This window comes from Sinohyriopsis cumingii, chromosome 8 (genome assembly GCF_028554795.1).
Source record: "Sinohyriopsis cumingii isolate HCF-2022 chromosome 8, ASM2855479v2, whole genome shotgun sequence".
Lineage (NCBI taxonomy): Eukaryota > Metazoa > Mollusca > Bivalvia > Unionida > Unionidae > Sinohyriopsis > Sinohyriopsis cumingii.
In genome coordinates this window covers 57,571,538-57,588,807 of record NC_142968.1, presented here as the reverse complement: position 1 = coordinate 57,588,807, position 17,270 = coordinate 57,571,538, and the positions used below count along the sequence as shown (strand labels likewise).

General features: G+C 36.9%; 2 protein-coding genes across 4 annotated transcripts in view; one reads left to right on the top strand and one right to left on the bottom strand.

Annotated features, from left to right (window-relative positions):
* Positions 1-17,270, bottom strand: part of LOC149793595 (uncharacterized) — a 74,361-nt gene that overhangs the window by 12,264 nt on the left and 44,827 nt on the right. The window contains exon 1 of one of the 3 annotated variants that reach the window (XM_089967559.1): positions 16,570-16,766. The exons of the other annotated variants lie outside the window; for them this stretch is intronic. The gene's annotated coding sequence lies outside the window, so the exon portion shown is untranslated. Of the gene's footprint in view, positions 1-16,569; positions 16,767-17,270 lie in introns of those variants that run through there. 3 annotated transcript variants of the gene reach the window in all.
* LOC149793596 (uncharacterized) overlaps positions 1-17,270 on the top strand; it is a 48,832-nt gene that overhangs the window by 1,450 nt on the left and 30,112 nt on the right. The gene's annotated exons all lie outside the window — the stretch shown is intronic.

The following is a 17,270-nucleotide window of genomic DNA, read 5'->3' as shown; positions in this document are numbered from 1 at the left end:
TACACACATACATACACATATATATAAACATATTCATACACACATACATACATACATATATACACACATACATATACATACACACATACACATATGCACAAATATAAACATATGAATACACATGCACATGTAAACATGCATACACGCACATACATACACATATGCATATACATACATACAAAAATATATATATATACACACATACATGCACATATACATATATACATACATATATGCACATACATACACACATATATATATACACACATACACATATATATAAAAATATAAAGAAACGTAAAGAAAACGCAATATCTAAACACATGAGTGAGAGAACTCATTGCAAACAAGATATATATGCAACATAGATTAAGAGAGGAAAATAAAGGAAATGGAATTATTTAAATTTGACTGGAACGATTTAAATGGATTATCATGTTCTCTCTCACTTTGAACACATGTAGATAATTTATAAGATCGAAATGAAATGGGTCCATTTCCCTAATTTACTGAACAAGCATAGTATCATATATCATATGTATATATGTAGCGACCGCTTAGATTTCACGCAGTGCATCCACTGCAAATTAGAATTCTATTAAGTTTTTAAATGACAACCCAGGGACTACTCTAAATACCCAATGAATAGCTCTAAATACCACATGAATACTTCTAAATACCCCATGAATAGCTTTAAATACCCACTGAATAGTCTAAATACCCAACGAATAATCGAAATACCCAATGAATAGTCCAGATACCCAATGAATAGTTCAAAATACCCAATGAATAATCTAAATACCCAATGAATAGTAAAAATACTCAATGAATAGTTCAAAATACCCAATGAATAGTTTTAAATACACAATGAATATATAGTCTAAATACGCTCATTGCACAAGCAATTACTCAGACAATTACATTCATAAAAAAATAAAAACATATTCCAAGTAACCCCGTGACCCTGAAAATACACTCAAACCAAATTCCACCAACTGTCAACCAGTGCATCAAATAATTTTGAAGAAAGAAAAGCCTGTGTACTGACACGAGTTGGCATTTGATTGGTCATTTACTAGCTGTATATAGCCAATGAGGACACGCCTTGCACCGTTTAGGGTATTTACGTCCATGTTAGTGTTGCTCTGAAAACTGTCTTTCCTTGCGCAATCTACCGTATTTACTTCTATGCTTGTCCATGATCTAAACACTCGTCTAAAGTTCATGATGATGTAGTATTTACCTTTTATGTACCGAAATTAGCAAATGAAAGATATAAATGATAATTGATTTAAAATAAGTTGGAATAATGCAAATACCTTGTTAAATACCATATAAATGATATTTGATTTAAAATAAGTTGGAATAATGCAAATACATTGTGAAATACCAAAATTATATTTGTAAATGTATTTGTCTATTTTTTTTTATCATTTAACCTTTCTTATCATTTTCCCCACCCATACTGGCAACTTTAGTAGCTTTTATGCTGCATGACCACTTCCTTTTTAAAATAATACTTATTTTTCTCTGTATTGCACAGATACATACTTTCAAATATTTAAGTTCATATGTCCCTGAAATGGATGGCTGAATTACATGCAAACATATACACATAAATCCGTGAATCCGCGTGTTTAGATGAATGCATGCATGCGTGCTTAGATCTTGCCGCACAATAGACTGATTAGTTGATTTTCGATCTGATAAGTAATTTATCAGCCTAACGAACCATTGATAGACAAGAGAAGGCATGACAGTGATTATATATTTGTTTTGTTGTTTGACTGACTGATGTTCAACACAAATGAATGTTAGTACCGACGCAACGAACTTAAAGTGCCTTGCCCTGAGAGACACACAACTGCAACAAACTGTGGCTGTTCTCGACACAATTCGATCCATTGCTTCTGACATCTCGTGCGCTAACCACTGAACCACCAAGGCTTCTTTCAGTGATTAAATAGTTATCGGGAAAATGTTATACTTTACGCTAATGATATAATAATCCACGTATATATTAAAGCAGAAACTTAGAGTGATGCAGGTTTATCTATTGTCAGCCGGTATCCTATCAATCATTATCTTCATGTGTTCCAACAAGTCTCGGTATTTCGATCATAAGCTTCATGCGTCCCAACAAGTCTCAGTATTCTGATCATTAACTCCATGTGTCCCAACAAGTCTTAGTACTCGGTGTTTCAAAGGTTTAATTCATATCATATTGTCATCAAGGTAGAAGATTTGGTTGTCATTTGTCAGCTGAAAAGGGTGGGGGCATACAAACCATACACACCCATATTCATTGCAGATCATAATAGCGTATTTACTGGCAACATAATAGTTGTATTTTCAATGTACTATTTCTCTTTTTGCTCTTTTGTTTAAATACACCAATGTTTATGACCAACACTATTTTAGAAACATAAAAATGCTGCATGCTGGCCCGGCCCTAGGCAAGGCGTACGAGGCAATCGCCTTGGGTCCCGCGCTTTCAGGAAATCAACACCACAATGCAATTTTTGGGGCTTGGGGCCCCGCTCATCGCTTCCTGCCATGGGCCCCGGATGCTGCTTTGGGCCCCGCACATCATAGGGCCTGGCCTGGCTGCATGCATGCTACATATAGCATCCTATTACTTTTTTTTTCATCCAGCTATATGAAAACCTTGTACGACTACAAATTTGAAGGTTAGAGTATGTCACATGTAACTTAAAACTTTCTATTGGATAACTATCACAGCCATCGTTATCCAATTGAAATGTACGTTGCATGGGATGACAATACTGTACTTTTAATCATACTCGAATCTATCGTCCGTCTTGTATCATACCAAATAAGTAAATATGGAATCTACGAGAAATAAATAAACGATAAAGTTTATGTCTATCAATTAGTCAGAGCCTTCCCAGTGTATCAAGACTGCTAATCAAGCTACAAAGATGTCGTACAGATCGTAAAATACCGCGGTCATAATAAACAGTTTGTCTTTCAAAGAACATGTATAGGGGCCCCGAGTGGCCGAGTAGTCTAAATTGCTAACCGTTCCGGATCACTGACATCTCACCTCTATCTGCGTGGGTTCGAGTCTCAGGCTCGGCTAACGTGGGTACGTGAGAAAGCTTGCCAGTAGCTTCTCGTGTGTCGGCGGTTTTCCAGGGTCCTTCCTCCACCAGTTGTTGTTGTTGTTGTGGGGTTTAACGCCATTTTTAAGCACACGGGCTTTTTAGAAAATAGGATTAAGACCCGAGTCCGGCACGTCAACCACTACAGTTCCTGTTCTAAAAGGCATGCACATGGACGCATAGGTCATCTTCTACATTATTGAGAGGGTGGAGGTGGGTGGAAAGAAGACTATTGCGCAGTAATAATATCAGATTCTACCGAGCGTAAATTTTGCCATGCTATAATATTCTGAAAAGTATTCTTCAACTGCATTAGATATTCATATAGGTTACATACAAACGAAAGACAGACAAGCAGACAAAATGAACGGAAAAGAGGTAGGAAGAAGAAAATAAAGACAAATATAACTGACAATGGCCAATGATAATCTGAATAAAATTCAAGATGTATAGAATTTCTGTATCTTCAAATAAAGTGCAGTAATTTATCGCTAAGATAAGTGCTGTTGATATATGCCAGTAGCTATAATAAGTTAGGATACAAAGCATTTCGGCACAGTTTGTCCCTTTCATTTCCAAATCATGGACTAACATGTTATTATTTCCAAGTCATGGACTACCATGTTATTATTTCCAAGTCATGGACTACCATGTTATTATTTCCAAGTCATGGACTACCATGTTATTATTTCCAAATCATGGACTACCATGTTATTATTTCAAAGTCATGGACTGCCATGTTATTATTTCCATGTCATGGACTACCATGTTATTATTTCCATGTCATGGACTACCATGTTATTATTTCCAAATCATGGACTACCATGTTATTATTTCCATGTCATGGACTACCATGTTATTATTTCCAAATCATGGACTACCATGTTATTATTTCCATGTCATGGACTACCATGTTATTATTTCCAAGTCATGGACTACCATGTTATTATTTCCAAATCATGGACTACCATGTTATTATTTCAAAGTCATGCACTGCCATGTTATTATTTCCATGTCATGGACTACCATGTTATTTTTTCCAAATCATGGACTATCATGTTATTATTTCAAAGTCATGGACTGCCATGTTATTATTTCCAAATCATGGACTACTATGTTATTATTTCCAAGTCATGGACTACCATGTTATTATTTCCAAATCATGGACTACCATGTTATTATTTCCATGTCATGGACTACCATGTTATTATTTCCAAGTCATGGACTACCATGTTATTATTTCCAAATCATGGACTACCATGTTATTATTTCGAAGTCATGGACTGCCATGTTATTATTTCCATGTCATGGACTACCATGTTATTATTTCCAAATCATGGACTACCATGTTATTATTTCAAAGTCATGGACTGCCATGTTATTATTTCCAAATCATGGACTACCATGTTATTATTTCAAAGTCATGGACTACCATGTTATTATTTCCAAGTCATGGACTACCATGTTATTATTTCCAAATCATGGACTACCATGTTATTATTTCAAAGTCATGGACTGCCATGTTATTATTTCCATGTCATGGACTACCATGTTATTATTTCCAAGTTATCATTTCCAAGTCCGGGACTATTTTGACGATTATTATAAACAATAAGGAATAAACCAGTCTACCATCTTATCATTTGAAAATTATTACTAACCCAACGCAATTGAAAGAAGAAGAAGAAACCCAACACAAACGACTAAATGATTATTTTGAAAGTTTTGAGCAAGAGACTCGATGCAAATGCGTGCTATAGTATTTCTATTTTTATAGGTGGTAGGTCCATGACTTGTTAGTTCGTGCTCATTGCTTTATTTCTTCTTGTAGACTGGTTTATTCCTTATTGTTTATAATAATCGTCAAAATCTAAGGTACAGATCTATCAAATAGTTCACTGAGAAACAATTGCTGAAATAAACTGCATCTGCTGTAAATCATAAAACACGGTATTTTTTTCTTCGTTCATCCATCCATACACTTGTAAATACGTAGAAATTTTATTGAAATTTGTCATTTTCCAAATGTATCAACTCATCTAATAACTAATCCATCCATCCATCCATCCACCCACCTACTTATCTATCTATCTATCTATCTATCTACCTACCTATCTACCTACCTATATATCTATCTATCTATCTACTTTATAGTACACAGTAGAGTCAATGACACGAACGCTACTTGTTTTGATTTTTCGATCCTAGGAATCAAAAAAGTGTCCTTGGGAAACACAATTTATTGTGTATAGTTTTATCAGGCATTCGGATTACCAGGTATCAGGTTAACGTCCGTGTCCCTGGATGAGTCCGGATAATCGACATATTACCGTATGCATTTCCTTACTAGCTTCAGTCTCTCTGTCTAAACGATCTACCGTTCTGTTCATGTGTCCGTCTGATCCATAGCCTTCAAAAATGTAATTGTGGAAAGAAAATGTGCATCTTTGCTCCTACCGTTATTCTGCTGAGGAAGGTAACATACAGCATCCTTATTATTCATAGAGATTTTAAAAAATATCAAACATGCGGCATGCTCCATTAAAATAAAGCTGTTATACGTCCTGACCATAAGAGACATGTAATCAGAATAAGAAAGCCACGTTTTTCATTATGAAATGCGTCAATATAAAATAGGGTATGAAAATGTAAAATTTGTTGCTGTCGTCATAGTGAAACGTGCTACAATAAGATGTCAATTTTAAGATGGGTCACGTACAACATGTAAGCCAAAATCGGAAAATTCTACCATAAATCTCCAAATTCAAACGTTTTGGCTTTATTACATGGCGTCTATGACGATTCACAAAGATAGACATAAACCCATTATTGCAGCGAGTACATTTTTATATTATCCCATTATTGCAGCGAGTACATTTTTATATTATCACTGTACATTCCTAATTCCCCATTACGGTCTGTTCTGTTAGCTGTTAGAAAGGTGATTTACACTTTACGAGAACATCAACTATAGTAGGGTATGAACAATTTTTCAGGTCTAAAGGTTTTATCAGTATTTAGTCTATAAGCTGCAAAAGTTACAAGAAAAACGTTATTGAACTTATAAGGTCGTACTTGTTATTAGAGTCCCATTTCATCAGCGTTTTCTATGTACATATAAGGGATTGGGCATTCATTATGTGCACACATGTTTATCATAAGACTTATCTTATTTATAAAGGGTAACCCTACATGTTCTGAAAAAAAAAACCCAGATATTACGTGAGAAAAGAAAAGTCACACGGTACAGTCCCATTATATAACTACACTGTAAAGTCCTATGATATAACTTCACGGTACAGTCTCATTATATAACTATATACGAATAGAGGTATTATGGGCATTTCACACGCTCTCGTTTACCGACCCACAACACCTAATTCGCCGTAACTTAACTCACCGAAGATCGGTTGCACACTTGTACATCTGTAATTATACTACGCGTTGGGATGGTAAATCCATCTACAGATTGATACACGCTGTCAACATTTTACTCGACTTTTACTGCCTGTAAATCATTTACCTATCTGGGCTCGCTAGCGCCCCGGTTTCATATCTGTCGGCGAAGACGTCGGTGGTTTTCTAATTTCGACCAGCACCATTTCGAAGTCCGCAGCCATGGGAAATGTATTATCTTTGATGGAAACCGAGTCCAGATTGGCAATTGTGCTGTGACTACTTCGGGCGACCACGAGAATTTCTGAATAGACAGGTATTGACGAATGTAACCGTAAAAAAAAAAAAAAAATTCTGGTACAGCTAGCCACAACGGTTACTATCTATTTTGTCTCCGACGTCAATTTCAATTGATGTAACTATGCCGTAGTAGGATTTCCAGCAACATCAAGGTCGCGGAGTGTCCACAAACAGCGTCCACGACAACATACACACGTTTATATTTCACAGGTAAAATGGTTTTCTCTGTGATTTGATCTCTCTGTTTGTTCGCTTTGATTATGTTCGCGTTGGTAGCTTTGATGGTCCATTACAGGTCTTTTATTAATACTGTCTGTCACTTTGAAGTAGAATTAGTCTATAATTAGCCTTGTCCAGGTGGATGACGCACATGCACTTCCAACCAATTATTTTCTTCACTTTTACGTCATGTCCCCGATGATGGTGTTTCGGCGGCTTGGCACCATGATCGCCTTGAAATACACCGACTACGCATTTGTTTTGTGCCTCTAACGGTCGTTTTCGTCCAATAACTGTTACGTTGACAAGTGCATCGTTGGTGAATATCAGCCTATTTGGTCTTACTTTTCCTCGCCGGTTCAATATTGGTCTGGCATACCTTTTAGAAAATGTAATCTGTGTGAGTTCTTCGGTGCATTTTACTTCATCGTCATAAGAACAGTCTCTGGAGGATTTCACGCCCATCGGTGACCTATCTTGACGTTTACGCGTGCTAATGCAATGATTCCAAGCTGGCCTCTACTTTGTATTGACACACCATTGTAGTTCCAACGATCTGGCTTTGCGTAGATTACATCTGAGTTTATATGAGAGTCTGGTAAGACCACTTTGAAGCAGATATTTGTCGAAAAATGGAACAAAATTCGCATCAGTATTAGCTATCCCTCTCATCTGCTCCACCGCCCCTCGGTAAAACCCGCGAAATCGTCATCACGTGGCTATTTAAAATCCATTAAGTATATGCATTGATAAATCTTAAACACAAACACCATATAAGGTAAAGTACCCGTCGGACAGATCTTGAGTCATTCTATCTAAATTTCACCTCCGGCGACACACAATCCCGATAATGTGAAAGATTTTATAACAGCATCCTTGTTGATAATACTACTGTACCAACAAACCAATAATTATTTATCACTATTGTTACTGTACCCCTGCCCCCTCCACCTCTAGATCCGTTTAAGATCCGGTTAAAATGAACAAATACAATCCTTGACTCCTGCATCTTTAAGATGGGCAGCTTATGCATATTAAAGCCATCCCCTTTAGTACCGCAACAAGTCGACAATTTCCTACGCCGTCGGTTTTTTCCTCCGTTTCGTTTATTAATATATTCCTTTAACTACGCTCCATAGAGCTTTCCAGTAGCTTCTCGAGGGTCGGTGGTTCTTCCCGGGGTTTTCCCGGGTTCTTCCTCCACCATTAATACTGGCCGCATCCATAGCCTATCGTGTGCTGAAAATGGCGTTAAACCCCACAACAACAACAACAACAACGATCCATAAAGTTACCATACGTATCAATGAAAGCAGATGCCACTGTTTGGTTACAGTATTAGCATCGTGGGCATAACGTTTTTAAATAAATTCCACCAATACACCGGAGTCTCTGACTCCCGGGTTACCAGTCATTTCGGCCATGTTTTTGCGATTGCTCCTCGCGGCTTGAAAACAACATCCATTATATCCGCGTTAAATGTTTGGTGATTTCCAGTTTGATCTTTGAAAATCACTAACTCGCTCAAAACAAAAAAATGTCAGCAATAACCCGTTCGCTCAACTCTATCAAATAGGCTTTGGTGGTACACCAGGTCGCTGCGCTTGCATGCCCGTACGAGTCAAAACACAAAAGATGTCGAGGTGTTACTATGTATCCTACCCAATGCGTTTCGGATCCTGTTGGGAAATCCAGGATTCGCGATGCCGGTTTCACACGTGCAAGAGATCATTGACACAAGTTCATACCGCATGCACACACATCCAAAATATTTGACTCACTTTGTCATCGTGCGTAAATCAAAATTAGTCAATTGACGCGCTTTTATGGCCGTCAACGGCGTGTCCACAATCAAAGACCTTTTACGGAGTGTATTTTGAGACTTATCACAGGTAGTCGAAGATCTTTTCCTTTTATGCGGTCTCGAGACGCTATACGTCCACCAGCTTCCTTTTTCTGAGCCATTAGGATGCAGTTTGAATGCCCTCTAACGCAGCTGTTTTTGCAACCAAAGGAGCCTCAGCCGACAACAGTGTTGGCATCACCGCTGCAAACGGAAATATCTCACCACTTTTTAGCATCTGCGTCACCTAAAAACTTTGACATTTTTAACGTTACTGAGGTATTCTTTTGCTATGTTGAATTTGCGTGTGCCACAATGAGTCATTTCCACTTAATCTTGGCAGAGAAAGCCCCATTCTTAAAAATAAAAGAGTTTCGTATTGCGCTCTTAATTTTCGATCTGGTTTTCAATAAGACCAACTTTAACTTCGTCATTTTACAATATTTTTAATCGTACTATTCAATTATGAGAAATGGTTGCTACTTTTCTACAGAGGCTTCAATGACCCTCATACAGCCATATCGACCGGTTAACAAGGTCAGGCGTTCCAACCAAACGTAGTAAACCTGGTACAACGTAGCAAAGTCTTTCTGGGAAAGCGTCCTCCTCGGATGCGGGAGGTCGCAGGTTCGAATCGCCGTCGAGTCATACAAAACACTTATATAAATGGTATTAGCAGCTACCTCGCTTGGCGATCAACATTAAAAGGTTAGCTTTAGGACTGGTCGGCCTGGTGACAGGACAATGTGACTGGGTGGGACATGATGATACATGTCTGCGGCATTATTCCCCAGTGCTAGACATCACTAAAAAAAAAGGCAAACTGCAAACATTGTAGTGATATGACTGAAATTTGTTTTAAAGCTATGTTAAAATCAAACTCACACACACACACACACACACACACACACACACACTTTCTGGGAAATCTGCAGACCTGTATCAACGTTTTCAAACATGTGTATGTATGACCAGTTTGTGACATGCACGTGCAATATGGCTGCTTGTGAAGTCAAACAAGATCTCTTCCGAGGGCTTATGATGACCGTTTAACCACAAAGAACCTTCAGACAATCATAAACGGTCAAATATCATTGTACCAGTGAGCTGTATGCCATGTACTCGAACTCAAGTGTGAAACGCCACAAATGACGTGTCTTGGTGCGCTGACACCTTCTTAGGAATTTATTTATCATGATAACTGCTGTACTCGTTGGTCTGTTGAGTTTGTGGTTACCGTGACAAGTCATAACGCTGGCGTACCTCAGGAAGTCAAAATCATCAACAGTCACGCTTCTGCAGTCATCGAAGAGGTTATCACAGGCATACACAATGTCATTTCGACAACACAACTTTGCCATCAGCTACACCATCATCATGCCAAATTCCATCATTGCTGTTGCCTTTCCGGTATAATATGACTGAGTGTCTGGAACACCAATGCAAGACCCAAATATATGACAAAGGAATCGCAAACGGAAACGGCAACGAAACTCCACGGCCGTTTCCTCGATGCTGCATAAATCCAATGTTCTATTATATTCTTCCAAAGTTTTCCACGTACTCACTCCAACTCAGTCTCTAACAAAGTTAATTTATCTAGATGCTCTGAATACGTCTTTGAAAAATTATTTATTACTTTTAGGGCCTCTTTGACGAATTGATCTGACGCATTCAACCTAAAAAGTAATTTAATATTTTTTTTGACGTTACAAACAAACCATTGATCCGATCATTTAATTCTTGCAACTGCCACAGATGTTAATTTTTTCATAAATCCTATATATGTCAACTTTTATGGTTTCCAGTGGTATTATGTTATAGCTCATTGCAATTTTCTAATAATAAATCATGTGTGTGTTGTCAGTGTATATCAATATGTTGCTGGCTTTGCCGTCCACATGGGGATTACAATCACAGATGCACACGTACACAATAAATCTATAGTGAGAACAATATATGGCGAACTGGAAGGGTCTAAGGGCCTGTAAACCTGAATTGGTCAGGAGGTCTCAAGCGACAATTATCCATCTACTGTACGGAATGCCTGAAGTAACAAAAACCAAACCAGTAAATAAGCTATGCACACTGTCTAAACTGTAACTTACTTATTTTTAGTTCCGTTATTCTAAATGTATTAATGTAGCTTTTGTAAAATTTGAGGATGAGGAAATCATGAGAATGTAGCGATGGTACAATTGGTCAACTAAATAACTTTAATAGAGAAGAATTCCTCCATACAGTACTTGCGCAATTGTTCTTTAGCCAAATTCGGATTTGAAAGTGTGAGCGTAAGCATGTATGTATGTATGTATGTATGTATTGTCTGAGCAATATACAGCTTTTTTAGCTCATGATCGGTACTATCTCCCTCTTTTAGTCCTTATGGTTGTAATCTAAATTTAAGTTTCCATAGTATTGAATAATGCTAATCAGAACGAAATGTGAAGATTGAAAGGGCTAAAGTCAATATACTATTGTACTGGTTATATACAAAAGATATTTAAAACGTTATGTCGAACCTATGTTTCAATAAAATATGCGTCTTCTTTTCCTTTAGTGAACTAAATGTTATTACTAATAATACCCATCCGATTTTAGCTAAAACATCTAGCTTATAAAAACGTAAGTGTTTAAAACATTCCTTAGCAATTATTTTTCCTTTATGACATTGTTACATGTAATTCTTGTAACTCTAATTGCATATCAACTGTAACAGAAAATGCTAAAAACAACTAAGAAAATTATTAAGGAAATGTCTTTTTCGCAAACCTAATTACAACGTATGTTGGATACTATACGATTAATAGAGGGTCAACCGTACTTATAGGCTATATACATGGCGGCCAGTATATTGGTGGAGGAAAACGGCGGGAAGAACCACCGACCCACAGGAAATCATTGGCATGCTTACTCACATATCCGCATTTGTCAAGCCCAGGCTCGAACTCACGCGGACAGAGGTAAGATGTGTGAGTGATCTGTGAAGGCGAGCGCCTAAGATCACTCGTCATACCAGGGACCTAAAAGTGACTTCAGTGAGAGAATGTAGTGTTATTTTCCATTCTCGTTTAACTTCTCTGCCGTCTTAGAACATATGTGGTTCTCCTTTACAAATATGACGAACCTTATGCTAAGCGACACATGATTAAAGCATGACTGTCCAGTCCTTTACATTTGCCTGGAAAACGATTTACAAGAATGGTATTTCTCGCCCTATTTGTCTTATATACAGGACTTACAACAAATAAAGTCTGGCTCATTGATGTGCAATCCTTGCCACTGACTTACATAACTTAACAGACGACTTTGTCCCTGGCACCTGGCTTACATAACTTAACAGATGACCTTGCCCCAGGCACCAGGATTACATAACTTAACAGATGACCTTGCCCCTGGCACTAGGATTACATAACTTGACAGATGACCTTGCCCCTGGCACCAGGATTACTTAACTTAACAGATGTCCTTGTCCCTGGCACCAGGATTACATAACTTAACAGATGTCCTTGTCCCTGGCACCAGGATTACATAACTTAACAGATGACCTTGCCCTGGCACCAGGATTACATAACTTAACAGATGTCCTTGTCCCTGGCACCAGGATTACATAATTTAACAGATGAACTTGTCCCTGGCACCTGGCATACATAGCTTAACAGACGACCTTGTCCCTGGCACCTGACTTACATAACAGATGACCTTGCCCCTGGCACCAGGATTACATAACTTAAGACATGTCCTTGTCCCTGGCACCTGGATTACATAACTTAAGAGATGACCATTTCCCTGGCACTTGGCTTAAATAAATTAACAGATGACCTTGTCCTTCGCGCCTGGCTTATATAATTTAACAGATGACAATTTCCCTGGCGCCTTGATTTTATAACTTAACAGACGACATTGTTCCTGGCACCTGTCTTAAATAACTTAACAGACATCCTTGTCCCTGGCACCAGGCTTAAATAACTTAACAGACGACCTTGTCCCTGGCATCTGACTAACATGACTCAACAGACGATGTAACATTGTAAGCATCGTGTCGATTTCAATTGTTTTTACAACAGTCTGATCAAAATTCCCCCCCCCCCAAGATAATGAGATGATCAATATGCATAGTCTCTTGCTCATAACCGAAGTCATCCAAGATTTTTAAAGGTAGAGTTTACGGTAGTCTCTTGCTCATAACCGATCATCCAAGATTTTTAAAAGTAGAGTTTACAGACGAAACTTTATTTTGTGGTCTACAGAATCATAAGGTTTTCATGCGTGTTGAAATCATAGTTTGCTTTTTATTTTTATTTTTTTCTCTCTCTATGATCATGTACTTGTTCACTATCAGTAATTATTATGAGAAGTGTTTCAGAAAAAACTGCTTGGATATTGTTTAATTTTTATTATAAGCAAAAACACAAAAACTAAACATTTCAACTAATTTATCATTAATGGTATTCAATATACATGAAATGCCATAAAATAATACCATAAACATGATAACAGGTGACAAATGCTTCAGGCACTTTGACAGAACAATACTAGTACCTGTTGAACTGTCTTTGACCACACATATCAAAACTGTCATATTTCAGAATCTCAAATGTGGTAAAGTTCTTAGAAATAATTATCTGCTTAGAAATAATTATCTGCAATGAAAATTATACACTTAGACAAATTCCTAAAAGATACGTATTCCTACTGCAGCAAATTCAAATATCAGGAAAACAACCCGATTGTCCAAAGACTTTCAGATCGTTATTTGCAAGACAGCGTGACAGCTTGCAGCTGTAAATCTCTATAATCACGTCATCTAATCAAATGCTTCGTCGGTGATTGTCTCATTTTCAAAAGTGTTTACGAGCTTTAGAAGCACCAAATAATTTCTAGTTTGGTTGGGCTCTAACACTTTGAAAGTGTTTGGCCTAATAGCTTTAGTTAATTTTGGTTGCACAACGGGAATAACAAGTCTAGAATGTGAAGACAACACCACGGCAGCAAAGCACCATAACCAGTGAGTCACCACGCCTCCCATTTCTGTCTGTTCATCCGTTCACAATGCATTGTTATAATAATATCTTAGGATTGTAATAATTCACGCGTTTTATTCTTGTAGTTAATTGTTTTATCTTCTTAGAGCGTTGCTTGCTATATTTAGGTTACATACGAATTCTTCAGTTATAAATTACAAATTATTCATTTTATTCCCTAACGCGTATCATTTTGCTAATTGTTTGATAAATTGTTCTAATGAAATGTATGCCGCCGGTATTCTAAGATATCTTTTCCCAAGTCTAGTTTTATCTAACGAGAACAAAATGTCGACAGTCTCTGTATATCTGTTGTAATCACCATATAAATGTGAGTAGACAACAGAATTACATCCAGGTACTTTCTGTACATAGAGACCGCTCCGGTGGCCTAAGTGTTTAGAGCGTCCGCTTCGGGTGCGGTTTCGAACCCTGGCCGAGTCATACTAAAGATTTATAAAAATGGTACACAGTTGCCTCGCTTGGCGTCGAGCATTAAGAAGTTAGTGTTACCACTGGTCGGCCTGGTGTCAGGAGAAAGCAACTGGGTGGGACATGATGCCACGTGTCTGCGGCATGATTCCCCATTGATATGCATTACTGTAAAATGCTACACTGCATACATCGTATCGATATGACTGAAATTGTTAAAGCTATGTTAAATATCGAAATAAATCATGCACTCACCCATTCTGTAGGTAGAAACGTCCGATGCGTTCTGGGTGGCATCAATAAGGAAAAAGCAGGGAACCAGTCAATGGATATCTACCAGCCTTAATGCGGACTTATTCGCTTATATTTAGATGTAATACATGCACACAAAAACCTGACGGTTTATGTATTGAATACCCTATCCTATTTTGCAAAATGTGCAGATGTTTTCAAAGGAGTGGTCATTCCAGAGATATATTTAGACATTCAATGATTCTTGCGTTAAATATACAGCATAGTTTATCCTATATTTAAACCAATGGAATGGTTACTGAGTAAACATAGATCGTAGATGAATGCATATTGATTCGAAGCCAATTTCTTCAGGTACGCTTGACAGCTGCTAGGTGATTTCCGACTAAATACTTTTGCATGAATTTTACGGTGAAATTTATCGAAGTTGTTTTAAATAAAATCAAAACATCCTTCCTGTCAATTCACATTTAAAATTGGCACAATAATTTCATTTTTTTATTTAAAAAAAGGCACAATTCATATTTTCCTACAAACAATGTTTAAATAAGTACCATATTCATCGCGCAAAGGAAGAATCAATTGTATTTTTTCCCAGTCAATGAATACGTATTCGATCAAATACAGGGTGATATTTCAGTCAAAGAATACGTACTTGCTCAAATACAGTCAATGAATACGTTCTTGATCAAACACAGGGTGATATTTCAGTCAACGAATACGTATTTTATCAAACACAGGTGATTTATTATAATATTCCCGCTCGAATTTTCTGTTATTTTACTTTATCAAAAACATACAAAGTTGTAAGCACAGAAAAATCAGACAAGAATAAACGGGGAAATTGAAGTTGCATATTGCTTTAAATTTCGTCGAAAGTGTGTACTTAAATATCATTCGTAAATTTCTAGAATGGTTCAGTTTATTATATTATCATCATAATTTTATTCTTTTCCTCAAGAAGAAAGTGTTTCTAATCATTTGTTTTCATTTATATCATACTGTAATCATTTATACACCCTAAAATATTATATATATATATATATATATATATATATATATATATATATATATATATATATATATATACATATATATATATAGTGTGTGTGTGTGTGAGAGAGAGAGAGAGAGAGAGAGAGAGAGAGAGAGAGAAAGAGAGAGTTGGCACACACATGGTGCAAATGTTAAATCGTATTTCTATGTGAATGTTTGGAAATAAATAAGAATCATAACGCCCGAACGTAATGATATTTGTTTCATTTGGACAATTTCTAACAACTGCCAGACACATTTGTGGTAAATAAAAATTTTTTAAACTGCTTCTCGTTGGATATACATTGGTAACTATTTTATACATATATTTCTTATGTATTGAAAATTTGATATCAAATGAGCCATTCTGATGAGTCTATTCAAAATACGTAATGATTTGATTTATTTTTACTGCACATCAGCACATTTAAGGCTATATCGTAACGAGGCAAGAAATATTATTTCATCAAGGACAAACCACTTAAGCCTATTAGGGCTGCTCTGATGGTGGGAATCGAGCCCTCGTCCTTCTAATTACGAATCAAAGCCTCCATTTCCGGAACTTATACAGATCTTATTGTTAATTCAAAGGCTTCTAACTACTGTACATCATACTTTTATTAGATTTTTCGAATGACATAAAAAAAAATGCTGAGTGTGATTCTAAAGATTCTAACAAACTTCATGCAGGCCGGCTACCCGTCACAAAACAGATTGTTATATATCGGATATAACGGTATTTGATGCTGTCAACAGTACTCACTGACATGGGTCTTAGCGTGGTAATGTTTCTCAAATCATGTGTGTGCTAATCTCCGTTAGAATCTTGTTTCTTAGTCACAATCAGCTGTTAATGCTTAGCTACTAAAACATGTGCGAGAGGGAGAGAGAAAGAGAAAAAGAGATGTCGTTTTCAAACTTAAGTTGCAAATATACTACTTACCGTAATTACCACCTTGTATTTGATTGCCTCAATGTTGCAATGTCTGCATATGTTGTTACCAGTAAAAAGTTGGAGTCTTTCCCAGGGAAATGTTTTGAAATATGATCAGACGTAGTTAATTAATCCACACCAAAGAAACACCTTAGCATATGTCAAGAACACGATGTACAGTGGCGTGTTAAGTCTATTAGTGCATAATCTTGATTCCACTAAGAGAAGTCGTGTGCTTCTGCGTATTTTCATTGCCTACCATCAGTTGTTATACGTTACGAAGCAGCTACCGTATCACAGCCTTACATTATGGTTGTCGAGATCAGGGTCAGAAAACTCACTTGCCCAGCATTCCAGGACAAAATAAAAAATGTTTCGGGTGAAGTACAATTTTGCAATGCTTGCGAATGATCATATATAAAACAGTAAAAGAAAAATAAATGAAGTGTACTCTATTTCATGAAAATCTCAATAAATAGTTTTACTATGATGTCGTCACTGGCGTTCAGCCAATCGGAAAATACTGTCTGACTCATTCCTGCAAGTGATTAACTTGTTCTATATCCGTATCGGTCTTTGATTTTGATAATGAAGAAAAAAATCCTACTGCCTGCCTTTTTTTTGTTAAAGAACTATATGTTAAGATGAAGATCACGATCGGAGCGACGAGTAAAGCATGAATGAAGGTCTATTTAAGTGTATGTTAACAT